Genomic DNA, 9,309 nt, shown 5'->3' with positions numbered 1-9,309 from the left:
TCTTATCATAGAAGGCAATCAGGTTGACTTGCCTTTGGTGAATCTATGTTGACTGTTCCTGATAACCTTCCTCTCCTCCAAGTGCTTCAAAAGTGATTCCTTCAGGACCTACTCCATGATTTTTCCAGGTAGTGAGGTGAGACTGACCACCTGTAGTTCCCCGGGTTCTCCTTCTTCCCTTTTTTAAAGATGGGCACTATAGTTGCCTTTTTCCAATCATTCTAATCACTGAGGAGGAGGCGGTGCCCCTCTGATCACTGATAGCCCAGTTAATAAGTCACTCAGAAGAACTGCAGGCAGCCCAGCTTTGAATCCCTCCTCTCCCCTTTCCTAGGCAAGTGACCTAACTGCAGGGCTGCTGGCTCTTCTAAGGGGGTGCTTTGCAATCTCTCCTGTCGAAGCTATCCTTGTATAAATAATTAAATAGCCATATGCACAGAGTCTGAGACCCAGATGTGCAGCCCTCCCTGGTGAGCATCCTAGTCCCTGGCCTACAGAGCCATTTGCACTTGCTTTCTGGCCCAATTAGTATTAAATATTAGGGTTTTCGGTATTTTTGTAAGTCTTCTCTAAAATATATTAAGTATTTAAGTATACAAGTGTGATATCCATGCTATAGTTAAGGTTCAGGTTTCAGTTACCTGCTGAACCCTGAAAAACTGTTTTGAGCAGTTTCAGAGACTCTGAGGGGCTCTCAGTTCTCTAATAGTCCATTACTTAAGGAGCGTCTGTTTTCAGTTGACAGTTTTAACTTCTGTATCCAGCTTCACTTTCTGAAGCTGTCTCATCGCATAGCAGTAGATCTTGATATTAAACTGTCCATAAGTTGTTTTCTTTTTTAATTTAATGCATTTAACTGAACTGAAATATCCTCCCTTGTGCTGCTTTCACCTATTCCTGGAATGAGAGCAGAAGAATACTGGAGAGTTATACTAATGTAAATCCATACCAAGTGCTGACTACAGGGCGGAGATCAAAATCCCCTTAAAGAATAATAAACACACAGTGTTGTTAAAAAGGCAGCATTAGTGCTAACAGACTCAGTTCTTCAGGTCTGATAGGCTGGCAGTGAACAGTTTCAAGTTTTAAGACTCTTGGACCTGATTCTCATCTTCTCATATACAGCTCTGATAATGGGAATTAGGTGCCCAGGTTCTTTTGAAAATCTTGCTATGCACCGAGCTGCATGTTTAGGCACCTAAATATATTTGAAAATCTGACTCTTAGGCACTTTTGAAAACTTTACTCAATGTTGAAGACGTTTTTTTCTAGCAATAAAAACACAAGTATTTGCTTTGGTTGTTATAAGAATGGAAGGATTTATTAATCAGCTATAGTTATATGATTGTTCAAAGGGCAAGCAAACAGGTACTGCAGTGACTCTGAAAAGGATTCAGCTGGTGACAGTGGCCAAATAACTTAACATGATCTCCCACTGTAATGCTGTTTCAAAAAGAGCTAATGTGACCCTGGGGTGTAAAACAGGGGGGTAGTGATTTTTACCTCTGTATCCAGCATTGGAGAGACTGATATTGAAATACTGCATCCAATTCTGGGGTCCACATTTTAAAAAGGATTATGAAAAATTGGAGAGGGCACAGAAAAGAGCTGGAACTATAATTCAAGGGCAGGAGAAAATGACTGAAAAGGACACATTTAAAGAGCTGAATCTGTTGCGCTTATCGAAAAGAAGATTGAGAGGTGATGTGAATACAGTGTGAATACACTGCACAAGAACATTTGTGGGGAGAAAATACTGTGTATTAAAGAGCTCTTTAATCTAGCAGAGAAAGTCCTAACAACGACCAATGACTAGAAGTAAAAGCCAGAACAATTCAGATTAGAAATAATAGCTCACATTTTTAACAGTGAGGGTGATTAACCATTGGAACAAACTACTAAAGGAAGTGGTGGTTTTTCAATCTCTTGATGTCGTCAAATCAAGCCTAGATTCCTTTCTGAAAGACGCTTTAGTCAAACACAAATTATTGGGTTCCATACAGAGCTAACTTGGTGAAATTTAATGGTATGGGATTGATAGAAGGGAGGTCAGAATGGATGATGTAATGTTCTGTTGGGACCTTAACATCTATGAATAGCTCACAGACTGATATATTTTATCACAAGTATAGAAACCACACAATTCAATTACCACACGATAATTATGAAAACACAGTGCTTTTCCCAGCCATCCAACATTAATGTCCGTGAATTTGCTCCAGTGATCCAATGAGGCCTGCAAAACCATGGAGAATTACCCCATCTTGTTCATGGACAAATGCTTGATGAGATAGGCAAAGAATGGGCAAAGTGATCACAACGCTAGCCTCACCGCAGCTGGAAAACCTGAGCTACTTGGTTTGAATATTACGTAGCCTGATCACCTTATGCAACAGCATATATGGAGGGAAGAGCTTTGCACACCTCCATCAACTTCCCTCACTGTGGATTTCCCCACACCAAACTGGTTCACCACCAAGTGGCAGCAATCTGAAGAGATAAGCTCCACACTGCAATTGCCACGCATGTCTCCATGCTAATTGGTGTTCTAGCACTGCAGGTCAAGACAATGTTTGGCTCACAGCTCCAGGAAGGTGACTTTCTGCATCCTAAAGTTTTAGGACCATTGCTGGTCATGCCAAGACTTAAGAGCTATTTGATCCCATGACTGTGCTCACTGGCTAGGCCCAGAAGTGTTACTCCATCGAGAGAAGCTGCTCTAGGAATATATGACAGAGACAGAAAGGCCAGTGCAAATTCAAAGGATGGTTCTTCTTCTACCAATTTAATTTAAAAATCCAATTGCTATCTAAAATTAACCGACAGCTAAGCACAATATTTTATTATTTTTTTATTATATATATTATATATTTATTATATAATGGGGCCTAACTGGTATATAAGGGCAGTCAGCAGCAAACCAGCTGAGCGGCGAACAGCAGAGGCTAACAGAGGAAGTTTGCCTGGGAGCTGTCCGAGAGGAGGTACGCTAAGTGCTGCATTAGGGGGGCTGTGTTGGTGAGTATCTGAGTGTCTGCTGCTGGGACAGTTGGTCAGTTTGACCGTGTGCTTGATTGCTTGCTTGGTTGTTTGAAAAGTGTGAATTGGGAGTGCTTTGTTCCAGGTGGGCCTTGAGGGGGCCTGACTGGTATATAAGGCCAGTCAGCAGCGAACCAGCTGAGCGGCGAACAGCAGAGGCTAAAAGCGGGAGTTTGCCTGGGCAGAGCCCACTGAGGCTTTCATCTATGGGTTTCTCTGAGTAGTTCCTGCAACAGTTGAGGAAGCTCTTAAGAGGACGGTGATATGGAAGGTGAGCGATCAGCTGTTGTCACCTGCACAGGTTGTGCCATGTTTGTCTTTCTTCCACAGGACAGAAGCGACTTTGTCTGTACGAAGGGCAAGCTGGTCTCCATATTGGAAGAGAAGGTTCGAGGCCTGGAGAAACGAGTATCGACTCTGCGTTGCATAAGGGAAAATGAAGATTTCCTGGACAGACGTCAGGAGATGCTTCTACGGCCACAATGTTCTGAAGATTCAGAACAGGCGCAGCAGGGACAGAAGGATTGTGAAGAGGTTTGGCAGCATGTGACCTCCAGAAGAAGAAAGAGGAGCCTCCATGCACCAGCAATGGAGATACAGGTGAGCAATCGTTTCCATGTTCTCTCTACAGGTACTAATGCGGAGAGTGGACTAGATGACCCATCTGAGGGAAGGGAGCAGAAGGAGACTCCACCGATTGGAAGGCAAAAGATGCACTGTCCTAGGGATGGGGGTTCCACGACCACCACTCCCAAGAGGAGGAGGAGGGTGGTGGTGGTCGGGGACTCCCTCCTCACGGGGACTGAGTCATCTATCTGCCGCCCCGACCGGGAAAACCGAGAGGTCTGCTGCTTGCCAGGAGCTAGGATACACGATGTGACGGAGAGACTGCCGAGACTCATCAAACCTTCGGATCGCTACCCCTTCCTGCTTCTCCACGTGGGCACCAATGATACTGCCAAGAATGACCTTGAGCGGATCACTGCAGACTACGTGGCTCTGGGAAGAAGGATAAAGGAGTTTGAGGCGCAAGTGGCGTTCTCGTCCATCCTCCCTGTGCAAGGAAAAGGCCTGGGTAGAGACCGTCGAATCATGGAACTCAACGAATGGCTACGCAGGTGGTGTTGGAGAGAAGGCTTTGGATTCTTTGACCATGGGATGGTGTTCCAAGAACGAGGAGTGCTAGGCAGAGACGGGCTCCACCTAACGACGAGAGGGAAGAGCATCTTCGCCAGCAGGCTGGCTAACCTAGTGAGGAGGGCTTTAAACTAGGTTCACCGGGGGAAGGAGACCAAAGCCCTGAGGTAAGTGGGGAAATGGGATCCTGGGAGGAAGCACGAGTAGGAGAGCGCAAGAGGGGAGGACTCCTGTCTCATGCTGAGAAAGAGGGACGATCGATGAGTTATCTTAAGTGCCTATACACAAATGCAAGAAGCCTGGGAAACAAGCTGGGAGAACTGGAAGTCCTGGCACAGTCAGGGAACTATGATGCGATTGGAATAACAGAGACTTGGTGGGATAACTCACATGACTGGAGTACTGTCATGGATGGATATAAACTGTTCAGGAAGGACAGGCAGGGCAGAAAAGGTGGGGGAGTTGCGTTGTATGTAAGAGAGGAGTATAACTGCTCAGAGCTCCTGTATGAAACTGTAGAAAAACCTGAGAGTCTCTGGATAAAGTTGAGAAGTGTGAGTAACAAGGGTGATGTCATGGTTGGAGTCTGCTATAGACCACCAGACCAGGGGGATGAGGTGGACGAGGCTTTCTTCTGGCAACTAGCAGAAGTTGCTAGATCGCAGGCCCTGGTTCTCATGGGAGACTTTAATCACCCTGATATCTGCTGGGAGAGCAATACAGCGGTGCACAGACAATCCAGGAAATTTTTGGAAAGTGTAGGGGACAATTTCCTGGTGCAAGTGCTGGAGGAACCAACTAGGGGCAGAGCTTTTCTTGACCTGCTGCTCACAAACAGGGAAGAATTAGTAGGGGAAGCAAAAGTGGATGGGAACCTGGGAGGCAGTGACCATGAGATGGTCGAGTTCAGGATCCTGACACAAGGAAGAAAGGAGATCAGCACAATACGGACCCTGGACTTCAGAAAAGCAGACTTTGACTCCCTCAGGGAACAGATGGGCAGGATCCCCTGGGAGAATAACATGAAGGGCAAAGGGGTCCAGGAGAGCTGGCTGTATTTTAAAGAATCCTTATTGCGGTCGCAGGAACAAACCATCCCGATGTGTAGAAAGAATAGTAAATATGGCAGGCGACCAGCTTGGCTAAACAGTGAAATCCTTGCTGATCTTAAACGCAAAAAAGAAGCTTACAAGAAGTGGAAGATTGGACAAGTGACCAGGGAGGAGTATAAAAATATTGCTCAGGCATGCAGGAGTGAAATCAGGAAGGCCAAATCACTCTTGGAGTTGCAGTTAGCAAGAGATGTTAAGAGTAACAAGAAGGGTTTCTACAGGTATGTTAGCAACAAGAAGAAAGTCAAGGAAAGTGTGGGCCCCTTACTGAATGAGGGAGGCAACCTAGTGACCGAGGATGTGGAAAAAGCTAATGTACTCAATGATTTTTTTGCCTCTGTCTTCACGAACTAGGTCAGCTCCCAGACTGCTGCACTGGGCAGCACAATATGGGGAGAAGGTGACCAGCCCTCTGTGGAGAAAGAAGTGGTTCAGGACTATTTAGAAAAACTGGACGTGCACAAGTCCATGGGGCCGGATGCGCTGCATCCGAGGGTGCTAAAGGAGTAGGCGGGTGAGATTGCAGAGCCATTAGCCATTATTTTTGAAAACTCATGGCGATCGGGGGAGGTCCCGGATGACTGGAAAAAGGCTAATGTCGTGCCCATCTTTAAAAAAGGGAAGGAGGAGGATCCGGGGAACTACAGGCCAGTCAGCCTCACCTCCGTCCCTGGAAAAATCATGGAGCAGGTCCTCAAGGAATCAATTATGAAACATTTAGAGGAGAGGAAAGTGATCAGGAACAGTCAGCAGGGATTCACGAAGGGGAAGTCGTGCCTGACTAACCTAATTGCCTTCTATGATGAGATAACTGGCTCTGTGGATGAGGGGAAAGCAGTGGATGTGTTATTCCTTGACTTTAGCAAAGCTTTTGATACGGACTCCCACAATATTCTTGCCGCCAAGTTAAAGAAGTATGGGCTGGATGAATGGACTGTAAGGTGGATAGAAAGCTGGCTAGATCTTCGGGCTCAACGGGAAGTGATCAATGACTCCATGTCTAGCTGGCAGCCGGTTTCAAGCGGAGTGCCCCAAGGGTCGGTCCTGGGGCCGGTTTTGTTTAATATCTTTATTAATGATCTGGAGGATGGTGTGGACTGCACTCTCAGCAAGTTTGCAGATGACACTAAACTAGGAGGCGTGGTAGATACATTAGAGGGTAGGGATCGGATACAGAGGGACCTAGACAAATTAGAGGATTGGGCCAAAAAAAACCTGATGAGGTTCAACAAGGACAAGAGCAGAGTCCTGCACTTAGGACGGAAGAATCCCACGCACTGCTACAGACTAGGGACCAAATGGCTAGGTAGCAGTTCTGCAGAAAAGGACCTAGGGGTCACAGTGGACAAGAAGCTGGATATGAGTCAACAGTGTGCTCTTGTTGCCAAGAAGGCTAATGGCATTTTGGGATGTATAAGTAGGGGCATTGCCAGCAGATCGAGGAACGTGATCGTTCCCCTTTATTCGACATTGGTGAGGCCTCATCTGGAATACTGTGTCCAGTTTTGGGCCCCACATTACAAGAAGGATGTGGAAAAATTGGAAAGAGTCCAACGGAGGGCAACAAAAATGATTAGGGATCTGGAGCACATGACTTATGAGGAAAGGCTGAGGGAACTGGGATTGTTTAGTCTGCAGAAGAGAAGAATGAGGGGGGATTTGATAGCAGCCTTCAACTACCTGAAGGGGGGTTCCAAAGAGGATGGAGTTCGGCTGTTCTCAGTGGTGGCAGATGACAGAACAAGGAGCAATGGTCTCAAGTTGCAGTGGGGGAGGTCCAGGTTGGATATTAGGAAACACTATTTCACTAGAAGGGTGGTGAAGCACTGGAATGCGTTACCTAGGGAGGTGGTGGAGTCTCCTTTCTTGGAGGTTTTTAAGGCCCGGCTTGACAAAGCCCTGGCTGGGATGATTTAGCTGGGAATTGGTCCTGCTTTGAGCAGGAGGTAGGACTAGATGACCTCTTGAGGTCCCTTCCAACCCTGATATTCTAGGATTCTATATTCATTTTAATATCATAATTAATATGAGAACTTCTAGTACTAATATTCATATTGTAATTTCTTATTCCAAAAATATTGTTCTAGACTTTCAATGGGACTTAGACACTGAAATCACTTAGATACTTTTGAAAATGTTACTCTTAGTGTCTAAAATTAGGCACCTAAATCTTTACTTAGGTATCAAAGTAAGTGGCTTTATTCTCAGAGGTGCTGAGAACCTACAGTCCCCATTGATTTCAGAAGTAATTATGGGAGCTTGGCATCTCCGAAAATCAGCCCACTCATTTAGCCATCACATCTTGAAAGACGTCCTGACCAGACAAGAGGAAGCAACCAGACAAGATCACTGTGACAAACGTGAGACCTTGCAAGCATGGAAACTTCAAAGACTGTTCTACTGAGATGTGATAGCCACTATGGGCACAGGGGATGTTCACAGACTGCTGTATCAATAATCGGTATATGCAGCTGTGTGTTTCTGGCTCGCTGAGTGAGTTTTCAGCATAATCTGGACTCACTGCGGGGTGGGGAGGGTAATGAATGCAAGTCCCAATGCCAGTTACTCAGACACCCAGCACCTTTGAAGCTTTGGTCCTGGGGAGAAGTAGCACTGATTGGTTTTACCTGGTCCTGGAGGCCTGACGACAAAGGCCCCAAATAGTATAACGATTCAGCCTGATCTGACTTAGGTCAGACTCGCTCTGGACCAGTGTATGGACCTACCAGGACTCCCTGTGGATGATGGGTGACACTGGCTAAGGTTAATATCTGTGCTGTCTATTGTTTTAGGATAGGTTTTCTTTGACATACACTTGTACTAAATCAAGATACTGTGTTCTGTGAAAGCTGGCTAGTCACTGGTAACCCTGTCATTATCCCTGGGGGAGAGCAGAACTGCAGGTGCTAACCTAAAGTCAGACCTGCTAGGGTAGTCACAGGGAATTGCTGGGGGACTGCAGCCCTAAAATTGTGGTCTGGAGGGAGAGGGACAGGGGTTATAGAATCATAGAATATCAGGATTGGAAGGACCTCAGGAGATCATCTAGTCCAACCCCCTGCTCAAAGCAGGACCAACCCCAACTAAATCATCCTGCTCATAGTGGGATGATGGCTGGAGGCCAGGAAGGGGGAACAGGTGCAGTTAACCCCAAAACTGGGACAATCTCCATTGGGTTCAGCTGAATCCTGGTCAATGCCTGGGATGATGAGAACCTGAAGTTCCTAATATCACCCATGCTCTAGCACATCATTTTTCCTTCCCACACAGGAGCACTCCACATTACGCTTCCTTTTTTTCTTGTTTTGCCTTCCGTCTCATGAGAGTCTAGCTTAGGCAGCCAGAAAAACTCCACCTTTGCAACTCTGCTGTACTGAAAGAGACAACCTGAGAGCCATGCTTTCACCCCAGCCAGTAACAGCTAAATCTCAGGTTAATAAGTAGAGCTGCGTGAAACCTTTTGTCTGAACCTCTTTTTCCAGTAAAAAATGCAGATTTAGGCTGACTAAAACATTTTGCGAATTCATGTTAATTTTGCAGAATTATTTTGGTGAAAAACAAACCAACAAACATGCAGAAAAAAGGAAATTGTTTTGTTTTGACATTGTTGAATGGAAACATTTGATTTCTCAATTCAAAATGACTTTTTTTTTAATTTTCTTCAATTTTATTTAAAATATATAAAAACATTTTAAAAGCTCCAAAACAAAATGAAATGTTACATTTCATGTCAAACACTTCATGTCACTGAAAAAAAATTTTTATAGGCCAAAATTTTGAATTTTTTTTCATTCAGGGTTACCTAAAACATTCCCCCCCGCCAAATTTTTTGGAACTGCCAGCAAAATTAAAAGTCAGTTCTTTGCACTGCTCTACTAATAAAACTCTTGGAATTTGCAGCTGCTAAATGGCAAATAATAGGGACAGAAGCTGGGCCTTCTTATATTTCTTCTCCTGTGTGTGTCTGCTTTGTTTTGTCTTGTCTTTAAAAGAAACAGGACTGGAATTCAACACCCCCAAA

Source organism: Chrysemys picta, unplaced genomic scaffold (genome assembly GCF_011386835.1).
Source record: "Chrysemys picta bellii isolate R12L10 unplaced genomic scaffold, ASM1138683v2 scaf4, whole genome shotgun sequence".
Lineage (NCBI taxonomy): Eukaryota > Metazoa > Chordata > Testudines > Emydidae > Chrysemys > Chrysemys picta.
This window is presented reverse-complemented; position numbering follows the sequence as displayed.